The 22,071-nt window shown below is 38.9% G+C and overlaps 1 non-coding gene across 1 annotated transcript; it reads left to right on the forward strand.

The window, feature by feature from the left end:
* Positions 1–16,733: 16,733 nt before the first annotated feature.
* Positions 16,734–16,840, forward strand: LOC142169989 (small nucleolar RNA R71). The gene has a single exon (XR_012699608.1). It is a non-coding gene; the product is annotated as a small nucleolar RNA R71 (small nucleolar RNA).
* Positions 16,841–22,071: the final 5,231 nt, after the last annotated feature.

Raw genomic sequence — 22,071 nt, forward strand, 5'->3', positions numbered from 1 at the left:
GGTCATTGCAGGACAAAGAGGTATCGGGATCTCGGTATTCCACTTATCTAAGGCTGTCAAAGTATAATTTCCACGTTAGCATAGTGGAGCTGGTATCAAATATTATGGGACTCATGGCCACTGAATTGGGGACTGCCGACATCTGCGTGAAGTGGTGGCAACGCTGTTGAAGAGCGGACATCTCAGTTAATTCTTAAGCGACTGGACACAGAACCCTTGAAGATAAGGGAAAACCCTCCTCGACTAACTATATCAACATGATTTTTGGGGGGAACGAGATCAATGGTATAACCTTCTCGGCAGCCAAAAAGATAAAGGTATCAGTGACTCATAGCAAGAGACTCTGGGAGCCGCCGAAGACGACATCACCTTTATGGAAGAAGATGCCGATGTACTTCTTCTGCCGCACAATGATGCCCTGGTAATTTCTCTTGACGTTCTAGATTTCAAGATTAAATATGTTTTGGTTGACCCAGGAAGTTTAACCAACATCATTCAATGGAGAGTGCTGGAACAAGCCAAACTAACTGGAAGCATCATTCTGGCAAAAGAGATCCTCTCAGGGTTCAACTTAGCGAGTGTGACAACTCGGGGGGAGATCTTACTGCCCACGAATGCAGAAAGGGTCATGAAGACCAGCTTATTTGAAGTGGTGGAAGATGACATGGGTTACAACATAATTCTCGGCAGACCATGATTGCATGACATGGAGGTCGTACCATTAACATATCACCAACTGTCGAAATTCCCGACCCTAGAGGGAATCAAGAAAATAAGAGGATATCAACCGGAAGAAAGGGAACTGAACGCGATATCGGTTTCCAGCAGTAAAGGGAAGGAACTCAACAAATAGCAATTACAGGAACTGACGCCTACTCCCGAACCGAGCAAAGATGACAAAGGGGAGCAGTCGCTGAAATCCCACTGGTACCAAGATATTTTCAGGTACCGAAAGAAACAGACGCGACCAAGTCCATGACAGAAGAACTTGAACAAGTGGCTTTGTTCGAAAAATTCTTGGAGATAAAATTTCACTTGGGGACAGGACTCAACCCCGAGTTCGGGTCAGGATTTATTAGATTTCTTAAAACTAATATTTATTGTTTCGCATGGTCGCACGCGGATATGATGGGCATCCCACTAGAGGTGGTCGTGCAGAAGCTAAGCTTGGACCCAAGCGTCCCACCGGTAAGGCAGAAGAAGCGCCCAATAGCCGAGGTCAAAAATAGGTTTGTCAAAGAAGAGATAACTTGGTTACTTGACATCAGTTCAATCCGGGAGGTAAAGTATCCCGATTGGCTAGCTAATGTAGTTGTAGTTCCGAAAAATAATAATAAATTTTGAATGTGCGTAGATTATAAGGACTTGAATAAGGAATTCCCGAAAGATTCGTTCCCACTACCGAATATCGATCAAATAATTAATGCTATGGCCGAGCACAAGTTAATGAGTTTCCTTGATGCCTATTCCGGGTACAATCAAATTAAGATAAACTCAGAGGATCAGGAAAAAACTTTGTTCATAACAAACTCTGGCACATATTGTTATAATATGATGCCCTTCGGGTTTAAAAATGCCAGATCCACTTATCAGAGGCTCGTGAACAAGATGCTCGAAAAACAAATAGATAAAATAATGGAAGTATACATAGATGATATACTGGTCAAGTCTTTGAATGAAAGTGACCATTTAAAACACCTCGAGGAAACCTTCGATATCCTAAGGGAGCACAACATGAAGCTCAACCCCAAAAAATGTGCGTTCGGAGTTAGCTTGGATAAATTCTTGGGTTTTTGTTGTCACGAAGATGGATCGAGGTAAATTCCGATAAGATCAAAGCCATCGAGGACATCCCAGACCAGCTGACAAGCTTGAAAGAAGTCCAAAGGCTAACCGGAAGATTGGCCTCTCTAAGAAGTTTCATTTCTCGATCTCCGGAAAAATGTCATCACTTCTTCTCACTTCTGAAGAAGAAGAACAACTTCGAATGGACTACAGAATGCTAGTAGGCCTTAAAAGACCTAAAATATTATCTATCAAGCCCCTCGCTGCTATCAAAATCATAGGAAGGCGAACAATTACTGATATACTTGGCGGTCTTGGAGGTAGCGGTAAGTGTCGTTCTAGTCCGGGAGTGACAACTTTTCCTCTACGGAATGTCCTTCACAATTTTGAGATGTCAGGTCGGTCGGCCAAATGGTCAGTGGAAATTAGTAAATTTAACATTAAATATAAGCCTAGGACTATGATCAAGTCACAGGTTTTGACCCACTTTGTGGCTGATTTCAGTCCCGGGTTACTACTTATGGCTGCGAAAGAGGCAGTGATGGTGTCAGAAACAATATCAGAAGTTTGGACCTTGTTTACGGATGTAGCTTCCAATGTGAAAGGGTCCGGGCTTGGGGTGGTCCTAATTCACGTCCTCTGGAGAAACCCTGAGGCAGGCCATAAAAACTATTCCTTTGATTAACAATGAAGTCGAGTATGAGGCTTTGATTGCAGGACTTAAACTGGCCCGAGGGTTGGATCTAAGGTCATCGTAATCAAATGTGATTCCCAACTAGTAGTAAATAAAGTATATTGAATCTTTGACACAAAGGAGGAACGCATGCAACAATATGTGATTAAAGTTCAAACTTTGCTCACGCGGTTCTGGGAGTGGTCGATCACCCACATCCCGAGAGAGAAAAACGTATAAGCAGATGCATTGGCCAATTTGGTTTCGTCTACGGAGAGGAAGGGATAAGATTCTAGTACTGTCATCTAACTTATGCATTCGGTACTGGATGTGGACCATTATTGTGAAGTAAATACAACCAACCTAGTCTGGGACTGGAGAAATGAGTTCATTGATTATCTTCAGCATGGCAAGCTGCCTGAAGACCCGAAGGCATCCCGGGCACTTTGCATCAAAGCAGCTCACTAAAGCCTCTAGGTCGTTCCAAGTCCCGTTGGCCTGATGTTTAAGAGCCTCGAAGGCAGACTATGTCATGAGAGAGGTTCATGAAGGGATCTGCGGGAATCATTCTAGTACAGATTCATTGGTGCTAAAATACGTTAGAGCAAGATACTATTGGCCCAGATGGAAGATGGTGCGAAGGAATTCATTTAGAAATGCGCCAGGTGTGAACGCCATGCACAGTTGGTGCACCAACTGCCAGAACTCTTGCATTCGGTACTGTCCCCATGGCCATTCATGAAATGGGAGATGGATATAGTGGGGTCGCTGCCACCGGGTTCCGGGAACGTAAGATTTCTTTTAATTTTAACTAATTACTTTACTAAATGGGTTGAAGCTGGTTCTTACCAAAATATCGGTGAGCACGAAGTGGTCGATTTTATGTGAAAACATAATTTGCTGGTTCAGAATATCGAAAGAGATTGCTTGTGACAACGAACCACAGTTCATAGGATCCAAAGTAACAAAATTTCTTGAAGAACTGAAAACTAAAAGAATTACATCTTCACCATACCATCCGAGTGCAAATGGGCAAGCGGAATCAACCAATAAGGTAATTATTCAAAACCTCAAAAAGAGGTTGGAGGCAGCCAAAGGCAAGTGGCCTGAAGAGTTACCGGGAGTGCTATGGGCATATCGGACGACAGCCAAGTCAAGCACTGGGGAGACACCCTTCTTTTTCGTATATGGTGCAGAAGCTTTGATCCCGGTGAAAGTAGTAGAACCGACCTTGCGGTACTTCAGAATGGATGATGAATCAAATAATGATGCAATGCTGGTCAACCTAGAGCTGCTTGATAAACACAGGGACTTGGCGCACATAAGAATAGTGGCTCAAAAACAAAGGTTGGAAAGATACTATAACCGGAGGGCCAATCTCCGCTACTTTAAAGTGGGAGACTTGGTTTTGAGGAAAGTGACTCAGAATACCTGGGAGCTCAACGCAGGAAAGTTGGGTCCTACGTGGGAAGGCCCCTATCGGGTTTAAGCTGTCACCGGGAAGGGATCATACGAACTAGAAAATCAAGATGGAGTCAAGTCGCCGAGCAACTAGAATGTGACTCACCTCGAAAGGTATTACTGTTGATGGATCCTGCTTATACTGAAAGTATGTGTTGCACTCTTTTTTCAGTCAATCAGTTTTTGTCCCAATTGGATTTTTCTAGCAAGATTCTTAACGATGCAGCAACGGAAAGCATATTACGAAGGAAACGTCATCAGCAGAGCTAAGAGTTTTAAATGACAAAGCATTGAAACAAAAAACCACTACAGGATGGTTAAATAGTCTTTGGCTCAATGAAAAATTCCTAATGGGAGCAAGACTTCCAATATTCCAATTCATATTCTTCGCATTCGAACACTGGGGGGCGGGGAGGGTAGTATGAAAATATGGCAACTTGATTGCCACAAAAATCGGGCCTGCGAGACTCTGGAACAGTAATGTCCTATTGGGACCGGGGACTGCACAACTAGCCTCGTAGAAATAAGTTGTACAAATTAGCCACATGTATTAGAAATTTATTTTCTGTCAGCAAATGAATGCTTATCTACTTTTGAAGATATAAGGAATAAAATGAAGTTCTTTTATTTTTATCTTGTTTCTTGTCTAGACGATAAATTGATTTTATCATTTGAATGTTAACTAAAAACTTCAATTTCTAGTGCCGGAATGAACATGAGTCGTCCTCTTCAAGAATACTGTAAACATAAGAGGTCCCTCTCTTATTAAACCCTCATAGTAAAGGGTTGGTTCCGAAAGGGTTTATGCCCGGAACCCAAAAGCTATCGGGAGAAAACACGCCCGAAGCCTTAATTCGATGCAAACAGAATGAACTTTGCGCAATGCTTAAACAAATATTCCTTTGTATTAATCAAACATGCCAAGCGGTATAAGTACAAAAATATAAAAGGAAAACAACAAAAGAAGAAGAAAGTAAAAATGTTAAACTTCATCGCCACCAGAACTCGGAGGAAGAGAGGCATTTATGCCCCCAGGAGAAGTAGGCGAATTTGCAGTCGGGGCAGGACCTTGGCTTTGATCATCATTCTCTTCAAGTTCCTCCTAGGTTCCCGAAAACGTGGAACTAGAACTAGAAGAGTCAGTTGCATCAGGCTGAGATGGGAGGCGGTCTCGAGTAGTTAACTCCAGCGCTCGAGCCTTGGTGATTTCATCATCAATGTCAATGGCGCCCGCATTGGCTTCCTCCAGGGTTTTCCTCCTCATATGATACATAGAGTATGTCTTTTCAAAAATGAGGGAATCCCCTTGGTGCTGAACTTTTGCCTTAAGACTGTCAACCTCGAAAGGCTATCCCGCTCAGATCTTGTGGCACTGAGGCTAAGATCAAGATCACGACATCTTGAACTTCAGACCACTTAGCCTTAGCTTCTTGGAATTGAAAATTTAATTGAGAACTTCTTGACCAAAGGCCACTACCTCCTACTCGCTAAGCTATAGACGGGCCTCAAGGTCATTCGCCTCACCAGCCTTTGCTTCCAGCATCGAGAGGCGTGCTGCGACTTGATTCCACTCGACCAACAGTTGATCCCCCATAGACATAAGCCCCTCTTTGTCAAGTATCAATCTATGAAGGCCCTCAGAAGCGAGAAAGTTGTCCTGTGAAACAAATATCGAAGTCAAAAACCCTGTTGTAACAGACGGATAGAAACAAGAAGTAAAAAAGAACAGGTACAGTACCGCTGCTGCATTGTGCATGGCATTATTTTACATTCACTACCCTGAAATAGAGTGTATTTTCTTCTTATCCTTCTCCAAAGCCAGCGACTTTAGATAATTGGCGAGCTTCACCGGTCTAGACAGCAGATGGCACTCCTTTGAGACCGAGAAAGAGACGATCCTCCTCCCTTGGGTATCTGCAGAAGGGGGTGAATAGTTGTGCCTAAAATTTCGGTGGTTAGGGGACTGTAGATGAGGGGCATCCTCCTCTCGGGCGTCTGCGGCCAGTGTAGGGGAGGTTGCAGTTGCTGGTAATGAAGGCACAATTGGTGTGGAGGGAGATAAAGCTACTGGCATTGTAGGTTGAGAAGCAGCTGCGACAGAGGCAGTGTTGTTTATTGGTTGCTCTCCATTCAAAGGCAGAAGAGGCCCGGTATCTGATATAATTGGACCAGAAGCAACAACTGGGGTAGGAAAAGGAGAATCAACAGTCTCCACTATATCCAATTCTCCCCAAAGTGGTTGGACCTCGCCCACGGTTGGGGTTCTAAGCTCTCGAGATTGAGCATTCTGTTGAGCTGAGGAAGATCATTGTCTCCTTTGAAGGAAAGCCTCTTCGTCACTAGCTTCCTCGTCATCGTCAATGACCACAATGGCTACGGCTAGCTCAGGCGCGACCTTCTTCATTTTCTTATTTTTATTTTATCCCCAGCTGAGGAAGAACGTTGCTTTTTTGGTTGCTTGTTCTCTAGCCGGGGACTCCAAGAAGAAGCACCAGTACCAGAAGCAGATCCATGGGAACCGCTCTGGGTAAGAGCCTCCTGCAACAACCTCGCAGCCTCCGCGAGGTCAGCCAAAACCTTGACTTCGAGACAAGTGACAGAGACCATCGGGAGTCCCAAACCAAACAAAAAAGTATGGTTAGCAAGATCTCCTATGAATACACAATGGTGAAAAGTTTAAAGAATCAATTTACTGTGATTCTTGGCCTTCCACCCGTATTTGGGGACCAACTTCTTCCACCGACGGGTCTCTGGCATAGTAATGTCCATAATCGTATGAACCCATTAGTCCAGACCTTCAATCCTTGGTAGTTTCCACCAATTAGCTGGAATAACGAAAGCAAAAGGGTTAGCAATGGCCCAAAATAATTTTTTACAGAGAAAGAGATAGAATATAAACTTCGTGAACGGCTTCATGACTCGGGAAAAGATGGATTCATGTCCGGGATGATATCCCTGATAGCAATAATGTCAAACCGCTCCATCTATCCACGGTCACTGTCATCATCTACGCTGGTGAGAAGAGCGTAGTGGCCACGCTTACTGAAATTTATTACTCTCCCACGGAAAATTTTGGGGGAGAAGAGGTTCATCATATATGCCAGGGTTAGGGTTTTCCCTGTCTCCGTGCGCAGTTGGCGCAGACAAGCCATTGTTCGTCATACAGAGGGGCCCACTTATGCCAAGCAAACCTGGTACCAGTGGCACAACTCCAAAATCACGGGGTCCAGTCCCCCGCTCAAAGAAAATGGGCCTAAAGTGAAGGGGTACGTATAAACATACGTAAAACCCTTCTTGGTGAAGGTCACCCGCTCCACCAGGTCTGGGGCAATGATGTTGAGGCCGTGGCAGTTATAGTCCTGCTTCACAGTAGGAATGCTGGAAGGGCAGATGGAAGAAGGATACCTACCAACAATCCAAGTTCGAGGGTTTGCAGTAGGGTACTTCTCTTGGAAGTCATTGACAGTGCTAAAGTGTTTGGGGCTGATGGTGTTCACCATAGGAGGGTCAGCATCAACATCCACTTCTTTATCTTTGCTTCTCTTCGGGCCACCACCGGAGAGAAGACTAGAGTTCTTAGAAGTTTCAGTAAAAGAACTCATGGTAATAAAGATTTTATGAGTTAAAAGCGGAGAAAGTCGGAAAGAGTTAAAAGCAGAAGAGTATTAAGAGCAAAGAAGATGATACGCTTATGAGGATTTTGGAAGTGAAAGAGATAGAATGAGGTGTATAAGTGAGGACATAGGTGGCTAAAATCTTAGTCATGATTACCTCGAGAACCGGCAAAAATATTGCTAAATCATAGGGTAACACGTGTTTGGGGTATTAAATGCGAGGAGACGTGTGTCTTATCAAACTTCAGAAACTGTTCAGAAAACTTTTCGCCAACAAAGGAATCTTCACCAACTTCCCGACGACACAAAGATGTGCCATCGGAAAGCAGGAAAACTATATGTATAGAGTAAAATTGGTTTATATTAAATACTCGAATGATTACATAACACGTGGAACAGGAAGTAGATGAAAGATGGAGTGAATGAAAACCAATACCGAGACAACAACTTTGGTTGGTATTGTGTAGATCCCGAAGGGAACACAATCAACGGAAGCAAACAATTGTTTGTCACCGGAGGACATTTAATGAAGAATATTCCTAACTATTAAATATAGAGTCATTGCAGAGAATTTAGGCGTTTACGGCCAGCCATTACATATTCATCAATGGCACCCATTATTATCATTTAAGAGGGACTTGATGAGGGGCTTGATCCTACGATCTAGTTCCCAAGGTATAGCTATAAACAGGGGTTTAAACAACCATTGTAGAGACGAAATCCCTCGCAAAACTTATGCTACATTATACTCTCAAGCTAAATAATACAACTCTATTTTCTGTCTAGTACTGTTCTTATCACTGTCTTCGGAAGACTTGCTCCCGGAACCAGATTTGTTATTCCTTTCGATTTCAATGCTAATCAAATCAGTACGCTTGTCTATAAACCACACAAAAAATTCAACTGTACTGATTTACGGGTAAACAACTGAACATTTAGTTTAATAGTTAAAAGTTTATTTTATAGAGAAAATAACACACCGACATTTAAAACTTGAATTGGCAAATTAACTTTTTTTTAAAAAAAATTATGAAGTTATAGAGAATATTCAAATGTTTCTGAACGTCTCAAAATAGACGCATTATCGTATTATATAAGCAAGTGGAACAGGGGAGTTTTATTTTCCACTTTTTATATATTGTATATTTGTATGGATCTTGAAGCAAACTATCGTTGTCATTCCCAATACAACTATATTACTCCGTATTACATATTCTGCGTTGGGGAGCAACAGGCGTGTGTTTCACACAATAACATGGGTGCAACTAAGTTTCTCATATTATACCAAAATAGGGGAACAATGCTAATATTTTAATTCATTGACTTATCAATAGAGATATCGGGTTCGAGCCCTGGGTATGAAAAAATTCTTGGTAGAGAGCATTTTTCCCCGAATGGAGTCCTATCCGGTGCGAGTCCGGATATAGTCGGGCTCCAATACGGGTACCGAACACAAAAAAAACGTTTTGCTTTTGTTTTTTATCCATTATAATTGAATATTGGAGATGTCCTATTTTGAATGGAGAATTATGCTGTTATTTATTTCATTGAATATTATTGGGAACCCCTTATACTAGAGCCTTATTGATCCAATTGTAAAATTGAAAAAACCATGTATTACGGAGAGGAGAGGAAACAAATTTTTGTTTGAAACTAGTAGATTTTGGTCAAGTTTATGAGAGGTTAAAACTGTTTTTTTAAAAAAATTAAATAAATGCTTATTTTAGAATGTTTGATGTGTTTGGCCAATTTTTTAATAAAGAAAAGTGCTTTTAATAAAAAACAGTAGCTGATTATCAGAAGTTTAAAATAGTTTCTTCTCATCAGCAAAAGCACCACATGTTTTAATCTTCCTCTTGGCAAAAATACCTTGGCAAAAACTTTTGTATACCAAAATAATGCAACTTACTTTAACCTAATGTTTACGCTATTCCAACCGCAATTCTTAGGAACTCTCCTCATGCGTAAGTATTTTTTTGGGTAGTGATAAAGGATGAAAAATATATATTTTGAGTGTGTTATTTTTTGTGTGAGTTGCGAGAGTTCACATCGCTTTTGAAGTAAAAAAAAATGCTCATTACGTATTTCTTACGTGTAGAAACAAACTTATGCGGAAAAGGATCAAATAGGAAAAAAATTGGTGAAAAAAGAGCTAAAGAGAAAAGTCCCGGACAGCGAAGCGAGGTTCACTTCGCCATACCGGGACCGGAGTAGAAGAAACTAGAAAAGTCCTGGACAGCAAAGCGAGATTTATTTTGCCAGACCGGGACCGAAGCAGAAGAAACCAGCTTTTTCAATCCGAAATAGAAGAAGGAAAATTCGTCCCATACAAACCCTAGTCGCTATAATACATCCTAAAATGTTCTTTTGAGAGGGAGACACTACTTTGGAGGGAGAGAAGACTTTGGGGAGGCAAGAACAAGCTAGGAGTAAGGCGGAGAATTATTCTACGTGTTTTTCACTTTCTTCTTCCTATTTCTATTATTGGTTATGAATTCTAGTAGTGTAGTTTTGCAAACTATTATGAATACCTAATTTGTTATCTAGGGTTTTGATGGAACCTTTTGTAAGATAAATTATTGTTATGTTTTTATATAATTGAGCCATTGGATTTCTCTACTTGTTCACTACGTGTTTGTTGTTGTTGTTGTTGATTGAATGACCATCAATTGACTGTACTTATTTTGTGTGCACTGCTCGAGAGAGAGTACGCATTTAGGTAGTTGTTGAATAACATCACTCCTAACGTATGTGAGAGATCAATACAGAGGGTTTAAAGGCGGGATTAGAAATAACAAAATCTTGGTGCGGTTGTAGTGAGCGGTGAATTAGTGCCAGCTAGCGTAGTTCGAGAGAATATGTCTAGTAAATTATGGTAGTTGCTCGAGAGAGAGCTACGACACCCAAAGTGATCACGATCAGTAGAGAATAATTAGACAAAATTATAGAAGATATAGCGGAAAAGATTCCGACAATTAAAAAAATCATAACTTTAGACCTTCTTGATCTTGTCTCCAACCCTTAGTATCTTTAGTTGTTAATCTACTACTTTAATTTGGTAGTTAGTTAGACACAACAATCTTTATATTTATAACTTATGAATTGTTCGAGTTTGTCTTCTTAGTGATAATAAACAGTTGTAGCTAAACCTTAGTTCTCTGTGGGATTCGACTCTAGACTCTTAGACCGGGTTATATTTGCAATGATCGCTTATCCTTTTTAGGACTAGAGTTGGGCATGATCAAATTTTGGCGCCGTTGCTGGGAAATTAATGGTGTAGTTATATCTGTAAATATTGCTTGGTTTCAAGTTTGAATTTTTATTTTATTCTTTCTCCTGTTCTTTTTTAAAAGTTTACTTGTTGATTAGAGAAACATGATATCTTAGAATTATGGAAGTTTCAGTATTAGTAATTATACTTTTGATCTTCCTTATCCTCCCCCAACTTCTTATGATGATGGTTATACTTTTTCTTGTGAAGTTAGTAGGAAAAACGAACCTGAGAATGGTGACATGAAGGAGATCATAGATATGTTTAAGTGCCTTTTGGAACAACATGATGAGAAACCACTGCAAATACAAAGGCAAGAGGCAACTATTCATAACTTGGAGGCTCAAGTGAGTCAACTAGTTGAACCTTGTAAAGCGCAAGAAGCTTACATTGTGGATAGTAGCCAAGAAGAGCATGAATTGGTGACAAAAATTTTCATTATAATGGAGGAGTTAAGAGTAGAATATGACAAAACCAACCAACTAAAATTTGAAGATGTCGATGTTGTAAAAGAGATACTAGAGTTAACCAAGGACATTGAGGATACATATTTAGTTGACTCTAGTGTCATTGGTATTGAGAATGTTGATAGTCTCAAAGTTCATGTAGTTGAGCGCATTAAAGGCCAAGAAGTGCAGAATACTACATTATTTCCTTGGGCCAGTTAGATTCATTCCACCACCTCAGGAGCATAATCATAAGCTTGAATCAAAACTTAGGATCCAATTCATAAGTTTGAGGTGGAGGCAAAAAGTGGTTCATGTCATGCTATGACGTTAACTAAGGCGCTTGTTGGGAGGCAACCTAACTTTACTGTTTTTTTTTTAAATTTTGTTTTTATTACTTTAATTTTTATGATATTATTTTTGTAGTGTACTTTTTTTATTTTGTAGGAGCATGGAAAATAAATTCATTGAAAGGAAGGAAAAACAAATCAGATGGTTGGAACTAAGTGTGGGGTGCCCGCACAAAGAACCAAGTATGGGAGAAGTCTGAGTACCCTATGACCTGCTAATGCTTCGGTCTTTAGCCTACCAAAGAGTTTCTTTTACCCTCTTGTATTTATGGGTACGCATTGGGGACAATGCAAAACTTTAAGTGTGGGGTGAAGAGACTGTTTGGGTGATTTTCTATGTTATTTTACGTGTGTTATTTTATGTGTGTTGAAAAACAAAATCAAAAATAAAAATTAGGTAGAAATAATCCCTCTTGATTTTTCTTATGGCCACAGTTCTTTTCTAAGGGATTACTCTTTGAACCAGGTAGTAGTTTTTTTTGTAGGTAGAATTTTCAAAAAGTTTTGGACTTTTCACAATGATAGACTTACTAGACAGTTTTCTTGATGGTTTAAAGTCCAAATAAAAATACAAAAAAAAAATCATTTTTTTCTTTTTGAACTAATAATGGAATAGGAAGAACTTGAGTATTATGCATTTTGACATGCTTTATATAGGGGATTAGGTCCGCAGCATTTGCACTAAGTACTTTCTTCATGATCTTTTATAATTATATGCCTTGAAAACATATGTGACTTTGTTTTGACACTGAAGATCATCTTTCGACTCTTGTGATTAATTCTCGTTTGCTTAATTTCTATGATGACTGTGCTAGTTGCTTTAACTTGAGAGTCGGGTCCGAGCCGTCATGAGTGAGTCATGTTCATTGTGTTAGGTGATATTTTGGTGTACTCTGTGTCGTCCTTTGTTAGTCTAGAACTTGCCCCGTATATGAGTCAAAGAGAAATGATTAAGTCTGGTAAGTTTAGGAAGTGATATAGGTTTTCTTTGATTGATCATTTAGCCTATTGACGAGCTCAAAACAGACACTTAAATTATGCTCGCTAATCAAATATAGTATAGTATAATATCGTCTCCACAAGGATTGGAGTTAAACAGTATTCCCGTAGTTTCTAGATTAATTGCTATCCAAGATAATCAACAATTGAGATGTATATGATTTCTAACTAAAATTAACTACGAATCTAAAGCTATTGACTACTGACAATCGAAACAAGGAATAAGCAAAGAAGATTAGCAATGGGAGAAGATATGGTTTTAATAGGATAGGTGAATAATTAATTATGCCTCTCTCGATTACATGAAGAAGTAAATATAGATGCAACAATTAAATCATCTAGAAACGCTTCAATACACAAAACTAGAGTTATAATCCACAAATAATTATCAATACACCAAATCCATTAAACCCTAAAGAGAACTACTCCATAGATATGGAGCAATTCATCACAAATAGATTTAAAATATAGGAAAACATAAATTCGATTCAAACTCGTGTCTTGAGTGAGGAAGGAATGATGAAATCCTTGTGCTCGTGTTCTTCCAACTCCTCCTTAACCTCCTTAGGTCGAGTATGTATCAAAAGTTCAAAGAATAATATTTTTTTACGTATTTATACCAAGTAGGGAATGGGCCAGATGAAACCACCTTCTCCTAGCCGAAATTGGAAAATTGCTTTGTAAATAATACACAGGCACGCCTCATGGGGCGACGTGCTATGCGGGATATTAGTGGGGATTTCCAGAAAGCTCAACATCTGTCAGGCATCAACCTTTGTACAACCACAACACACCACGTGTCGTCCCATGCCTCGCGGCAAGCCATTTTTCTCAGAGTACATATTGAATCTTGCTTTTTGACGTCCAGACTTGGTCCTCGACCCCCGAATATGATCCCGGCTCAGACTTCAAAGCTCCAAATCACTTGAATTCATTCCACAACATCTGCATAGCTCGAAATCACTCCTACAAGGCATAAAATACACAATAAGTGCAAAACACTATCAATTAAAGCTCAAACATGAATAAAGTACAGTGAATTAGAGTGCAATAAGCGACGGAAATACGCAATTATAGCCTACCATCAATACCCCACACTTAAACTATTGATCGTCCTTGAGCAATCAAACTAAACTTTACATAGACACGACCATTTTAAACAACTCGCATAATTCATCACACCAAGAATAACTAAAACAGATTAAGCACAATATCGTAACATCCTCGCCTCAAGAATTGACTCATAAGCACCATGCATTTTTCACAACCCGCTCACTGACTCTAACATAGAGGTAAACAACATTACATTAACTCCCTACTTCTTTAAGCACAATTACATCAAAAGTTACCACTATCAAGAAATATGTTTCACAATTATACACTTATTGTTTTTCTTTCTTTTTCAATTCAAGTGGCTCTTACTTTTTAAAAACATTACACCTTTTTCCTTATTTCAATAGTTCCACTTAAAAGCCAAATCAACCACCCCACACTTCACTTTTACAAAGTTCATAACAAATTCAAGTGCTCACGAGAGATACAAGGTTCAAATAGATGGTCAATTCAAACAAATGGTTAGGGCTTGTAATATGGTTTCCAAAGAAACATGATTACATGCTCAAAGGGTTAACTATGATACATAACAATTAGGTGGGCAAAAGCATATATCTGGCTCAACAAAGAAATGCCTAAATCCTTTCCAAGTCTGAATAAAACTACCATTTCACTTTGCAAACACACGGGGCAAGTTCTACATCAAATGCAATGTGTAGAATAACACAAAAACTCACACACATATGACACATAACTTACTCTAGATTAGACTATCAACACATTCTAGTCAAAGTAGTTAAGCAAAGTTAAGATCATACAATTTAAGACACTTATACAAGAGTCAAAAACTGAGCCTAAACGCCATAACTAAAACACTTACTGTTCTCAAGGTATAATAAAGTTAAGAGATATTGCCTTCAATTCAATTCATAGCACAAGGTTTCCAACTACTCTACAAATCAAAAACTAACTACACCCGGTTCAAACAAAATCCTTAGAAAAGAACCGCGACACAAAGAAAAACCAAGGGAAAATTATTACACTACCTACAAAAGCAAATCTTCTTGTCTTTTTTCTTTCGACTTTAATCCCTCAAGAAAACCTATCGATGATATCCATCCTCAAGAAAAATTGAAAATTTTTAAATTTTTTATGATTTTTTTCTATATCTCTAACTACAACTAACAAAAAGAGAACTAATATACATACATACAAACATACAAATATTCTCCTACCCCACACTTTAAGTTGTGACATGTCTCCATGACACACAATTAAAAAGTATAAGGTAAAGGAAACTTCCTTGACTATCTAGTCAGGGTCTGAGTCGATGTCGGGCCCCATTTCTAGTGCCCGAATTAATGCACATATCCATGCAGATAACTTCTTCTTAGCCTTTTAGGGTACACCCCACACTTTTGTTTCTCACTCAGTGCATCCTTCTCTTTTGAGCCCTTCACTTTTCACTCAACATTTGCACTTGGTTTTTCATTTTGCACCCTCTTTCCTATATTCATCTCAAAAGTCACAGTCTCATCACCCATTCTAAGCATGATTTTTCTCTCGTGTATATCCAATATTGCTCTACCCGTTGCTAAGAATGGTCTTCCTAGGATGAGGGGGACCTCCTTGTTCTCCTCCATATTCACCACTATAAAGTCTACAGGAAATACAAACTTATCCACCCGAATTGACACATCTTCCCCAATTCCCTCATGTATTATAGTGGCTTGGTCAGCCAGCGGCAAAGATATGGGTGCAGACCTTATCTCTCCAATCTCCTTCTCCAGTTTCCTGTAAATAGATAGAGGCATTAAATTAATTGAGGCACCAGAATCACATAAAGTCTTATTAAAATGACTAGTTCCTCATGACCAAGGTATAGTAAAACTCCCTGAATCACCAAACTTTTTTGGGAGCTTGTTTTACAATATCGCACTAGAATGCTCTGTGAGCTTGACCACTAAGGTCTCCTCAATATTCCTTTTCTTCGTCAGGATCTCCTTCAAGATTTTGGCATAGCAGAAATTTGTGAGAGCAATTATGTGAATGGTAAGTTTACATGAACCTGTTTCAGCACATCCAGAAATCTCCCAAACTGCTTGTCCAGCTTTTCTCTATATAGCTTTTGAGGGAAGGGTAAAGTAGGCATATGCTCGCTCTCATCATGTTCCTCCCTTCTCGAAGTTTCTCCCTTCTTCTTTTGCTTAGCTTTTATCTGGCCCTTCTTCTTTTTATCAACAACATTCTTCAGCTACTCCCCCCTTTCTTTTTCAAGTTTCACATCATTTTGTATTGGGGGTGAGATCTTTCAATACTTTCCCACTTCTTAGAGTTACATCATTCACTGTTTCTTTAGGATTTCTCTCAGTATCAACAGAGAGAGTTCCTGGAGCCCTCTTAGATAATACTGTTGCAAGTTGCCCAACCTGTCTCTTCAGGTTTTGAAAAGATGTGCCCAGTTCTTTGATGGCTGCTCCATGGGCGTCCAGCCTCTCATCTGTCTTGATAGTGAAGGCCTTCATTAGATCCTCTAGACGAGGTTGAGTGGGCTGTTGAGGCCGAAATTACTGGCTTTGCTGATTTTGGTATGCTGGAGCTCCTTGTCGCTGGGGTCTAGAGTTATTTTGTTGCCATGCATTCACAGTACCTCCAAGTGAACTCCATGAAAAATTGGGGTGCCTCTGACCCATTGCATTAAAATTGTAGTTTCCCACAACATTTACTTCCTCAATTGAGGCTTGGTACTCATGAGTAGGGTGTCTTCTTCCACATATATCACAAGCTGTATGAGACTCATTTTTTATCGAGGCTAAGGTCAGCTTCCTTATTTCTTTAGCCATAGCATCAAGCTGTACATGCACAGATATATTAGCATCAACCTAGTGAACACCAGTCGATCTTCTTCTTTCAGCACTCTGAGAGGGACATTGATTTGCATCTTTAGATAACTCATCAAGAATTGTAACTATCTCCTCTGGAGTCTTCTTCATCAACGAGCCTCCAGCTGCATTACTCACTATTCTACGTGAGGTCGGTGTCAATCCATCCCAAAAGTCCTGGAGTTGCATCCAAAGTTCAATTCCGCTATGTTGACACTTTCGAACAATCTCCTTAAACCTCTCCCATGCTTCAAAAACAGTTTCCGTATCTTTCTGGAAGAATTTATGGATTTGTCTTCTAAACTTGCCCGTTTTAGCTGAGGAAAAATATTTATCAAGGAATTTCCTTGTCATCTCCTCCCATGTTCTGATTGATCCTGTGGGCAAGCTTCGAAGCCACTGTTTTGCATCATCTTTAAGATAAAAGAGGAATGTCCTTAAATACACTGCATCTTGTGACACACCATTGTATTGAAAGGTGTTCATAATCTTCTCGAAGTCCATCAGATGTGTATTTGGATCTTCATTCATCTTCCCTCTGAAGACACATCAATTCTGAAGGGTTTAAAGCAACCCTTGCTTCAACTCGAAATTGTTAGCTGCAATTGGAGGTGGTCTAACACTTGATAAACCTTGTTTTAGACTGGTCTAGCATAATCACAAAGTGGTCTCCCAAGCTCAAGATCTATACTTCCGAACTGGTCTGCAGCTAAGGGTTGATTCTGAGCAATTCTCTGACCCCCTCTCTTCTTCATAGATAATCTGTGCATCTCTAATAGCTGCTTCCTCAGCATCCAGTGTAGCTTTTTCCCATTGGTGGGGTGCTTCTCTTGCACCCAAATCTATATTATCATCACCGTTTCCAGCCATAGATTCTTTGGTTGAGGATTTCCAAACCTTTTCTAACATCTCGGTGAGATCTCTTTCCTTCCTTAGCTGTCGCAATTGTTTTTCTATCTCTGGCTCGTATGGTAGCACTTCTTTCGCAAAAGCTTGAGTCATGCACCAATGTAAACCTGTAACCTGCGCACAGTCAAAGAACACCAAACGTAAAAAGAGAAAAATAAAATAAAATAAAAATAAAAATTCCTGAATTAGCACTACAAACTATTTCAAACACTATTGATTGCCAATCCCCGACAATGGTGCCCAAAGTTATAGAGCTCTAAACACACACTTAAATTATGCGCGCTAATCAAATATAGTATAGTATTATATCTTATCCACGTGGATTAGAGATAAATAATATTCTCATAGTTTCTAGCTTGATTGCTATCCAAGCTGATCAACAATTGAGATGTATATGATTTCTAACTAAAATTAACTACAATCTAAAGCTATTGACTAATGACAATCGAAACAAGGAATAAGCAAAAAAGGTTATAAATGGGAGAAGATAGGGTTTTGATAGGATATGTGCAAGATAATTAATTGGGATATAACTTTAGGTAATTCACATCTAATGTTTAAGTGAGTCTCTCGAATTCACTCAATTATTAGTTCAACGTTCAGCAAAAGCTTCTCTGTTGATTAAGTCTTAACCTCACAAGATGAACCAATTTAAACATATAAAGTTATGCAATAATGCTTAGTGGATTGGTCTTTAGGGGAATCTCTTTTGATTATTCTCCTAACTATGTTTAATCAATGATTCAACTCGCCTCTTTCGATTACTTAGAAGAATCTATGAACTCAACCAACAATATAATGCAAAGATATCACAAGTTATGCCTCTCTCGATTACATGAACTAGTGAATATAGATGCATAAATTAAATCATCCAAAAACTCTTCAATACAAAAAATGAGAGTTATAATCCACAAACAATCATCAATACACCAAATTCATCAAATCTAAAGAGAACTACTCTATAGATATGGAGCAATTCATCACAAATAAAATTAAAGTATAGGAATACATAAATTCAATCCAAACTCGTGTCTTGAGTAAGGAAGGAATGATAAAATCCCTGTGCTTGTGTTCTTCCAACTCCTCCTTAGCCTCCTGAGGTCGAATATGTGTCAAAAGTCCAGAAAGTAATATTTTTCCATGTATGTATACCAAGTAGGGTCGGGCCCAGATAAAACCACCTTTTCCTAGCCGAAATAGGTAAATTACTCTGTAAAAACTACATAGGCGCACCAGATAGCTCAACATCTATTAAGCATCATCTTTTGTATAGCCGCGGTGCACCACGCGCCGCGGCAACCTATATTTCTCAGAGTACGGATTGAATCTTGCTTTTTGACATCCAAACTTGGTCCTCGACCACCAAACACGATCCCAGCTTAATCCCTCGAGCTTTTACTTAGACTTCAAAGCTCCAAATCGCTCGAATTTATTCCACAATATCTATATAGCTCGGAATCATTCCTACAAGTCATAAAATACACAATAAGTTCAAAACACTAGCAATTAAAGATCAAACATGAATAAAGTGCAGTGAATTAGAGTGCAATAAGCGACTACAATACACAATTATAGTCTACTATCACCTATTTGCCTACCGGTACTAATATTATTCATAGTCACCCCTTCTGAGCTTGTAGACCTTTTCTTTGTGTCGCGACCCCATTTCACCCGCCGTAGGATGTCGTGATGGCACCTAGTCTCTAAGACTAGGTAAGTGTCAAGCCCCAAACTCGGGGAGCGCGACCGACGCTCAACCAAGAGAACCCGGTCGAGCAAGCTTGTTAGATTTTCTTGTACCCAAACTCATCCATGAATAAAGAGGAGATGTACTCCATTAATCAAATATTGAAAAGATTTTAACTAACAACTTCCTTTTCATTCCCATCAGCAGCTTCATTCATAAATTCCAAAATATTACGAGTTTATAGAATTAATAAAAAATATAATTTCCAAATACCAACATTTCTAGTTCGGTTCCCAACATCAACCACAACCCATAACCTATCTATGTAGCCCCTAAGTACAATAGAAGAGTAATATGGAAATGCCGATAACAAGGCCCCGTCTATACCTCAAAACAGAGTACATGAGAAACAAAAGATACATAACCCTGAAATGAAGTGGGGCTCACCAAATTAGCAGAAAAGAGTGTATTGTTATCACTGATCTATGTCGCCTGCTGTAGAACCACCTGCATCTATTAAAGATGCAGCGCCCCCGGCAAAAGGGACGTTAGTACTGTCGAATAGCACTATTATGTATAGCTAAAAATCCTCTTTCAAAATAGAATGCCCATATAAGAAAAGGCAACACATAGAAATAACAAGTCATAATCAATAATATCCAAAGGTCCAGTTAAAACATAATAATTTTCAAAATACGAACTTCATATACAATTTTGGTTGGGAGATCATTAATACCGATATACCACCGCCTTTGTTAGAACGAAGTCCGATCACGCCCGATCGGCTAGGCCATCTCCCCACGAATAATGTGGTTTGACATGTGATGCGAAAGAAAGTTGTTACCAAGAGTAGTACCACCATGTGCGCAACATGGCGTCCGATCTCCACCCGATAAGCTACGTCGCCTTCCGACATATGTCATGTGGGTTGACTTTTCCAATCCAAAATTATTACCAGTTTCATCCTTATTAAGAGGATTAATATCATAATTTTATCAATATTTCAATGTCATCCCAAATAAGGGGAATAGTCACAATCCACCCATACACCGACACGTGTAGTTTCAGGTGTGGGCCTTATGACCCACCCTTCCTTGGTTTTGCCAATGATGCTCCCAAAATATTTTTGATTTAATTTGCACACAAAGGCAACATAAATACAATTGTACTCACATTTTTCACATTGTATAAAGTCTCATTAGTATTTTCAGTCATTCATAATGACAATATTTCCCTGGCTCATTTGGCCATTCACAAGATTCTTTATTCCTGGCACGATGGCCATATTTCATATCCCACACTTTCACCTCTTTCAAATTCAAAGATCACCATCAAATATTAACATATAGAATATTCCAAAAATCAAAACTTTAAGTTCATTAGAAATGAACAATTTAAGCACAATAGATTTCTTTCCGAGAAATAGAGTAAAATAATTAGCAATTGATGCGCAAGTTAAAATCATCAACAAGTAACACACCATTTATTTTTGAAATACTTTTTCCCATATATGACAATGTATAATTTCAACACACGAGTATGTAAGAACTCGAATCACACTGGATATATTTATAAAGCAAAGCATTAGTTAAAGAAGCCACTTATGGGCATGAATGAGTACAAAAGCTCTTAGAAAATTTTATTTTCGAAGTCATTTTAAACAATTGAGTCGAGGCTCATTTCATTTACTTTATCGCATCCTCTCAAATCATTTGCACTACTAGCTAGAATCATAACTTAAATTCTTGGCACGTTAGCCACACACTATAACCCAATTCACTTATTTCACTTCCAACCATCTTTATAGATTATCAACAATAAAACATTTTCAATCAAGACTTTAGGTACACATTTGAGCAATTAAGAGGCTTAAGCATATTGAGTTATTCTCACACAATTTGGCATACTAGCTTTGATTTGAAACACGACTCAAATTCATAACATTTTAATACACATATCATTCTTGAACACATTCCCGAAGGATGACGTAATTTGATAGGAACATTCGGAACAAGTTTTGATTACACGATTCTTGACACTTTGCTTATTCGGGAGAATTGAATTTATTGGAAACAACTCTGTACATAGAATAAGGAACATGAGACAACCATACTTGGAACTTATGGAAACATCATGGAATTCAATTCTAAGAGAGAAAGTTTAACTAACATACCTCGTTTTGAGCTTTCCTTTAATTACTATAACATTCCGGAAATTCTAGCTATCCCAATCTATTTTGAGACATAACAAAATTAAACATAAATTAGGAAGATATTCATGGTTTCAGCTCATTTGAGCATTTTATCAAATACTAGATGTGCAAATTTGACTACAAGGTTCTTCTACAAGATTTCCTTCATTCCATAACCCAATCTTTACTTATTTGAGCTCAACAATCTTCCCACAAACCTTATTAGTAATTATATGTATACATGATACTCTCATACCCAAGAATCATAATTCTCATGACCTACGTTTAATCAAAATCCCGAAATTTAGGGCTAGGGAGTAGAATCTTACCTATTAGATGAAGATCTTGTGAAATCTTCAAGGCTTGAGCAAGAATTGATGAACAAAATAGCTAGGTCTTCTCTTTCTCTCACTAAGATAGCTCTCTCCTCTCTCTACAAAATCACATTTTACCTTCTACAATGATCCCCTAAGGCCTTATATCAAAATTGGATCGGATATGAAAATTTTCAAAAATGACCCCCGAAGTCAATTATGTGGAGCAATTATGCTATAGAATAATCATTTTGTGGGCAGCAGAATTGCAGCATAATCAATTATGTTATAGAATAATTGCAGCATAATCAATTATGTGACAGCATAATTACAGCATAATAGTTTGTCCGTCTCTGCTCCACTTTGCGATGCTTATGCGATCCCCGGAATCGTTTTGCGGTCGCGAAATTGATTACAGATCCAGCCTTTGATAATT

The sequence above is a fragment of the Nicotiana tabacum genome, chromosome 15 (genome assembly GCF_000715075.1).
Source record: "Nicotiana tabacum cultivar K326 chromosome 15, ASM71507v2, whole genome shotgun sequence".
NCBI lineage: Eukaryota > Viridiplantae > Streptophyta > Magnoliopsida > Solanales > Solanaceae > Nicotiana > Nicotiana tabacum.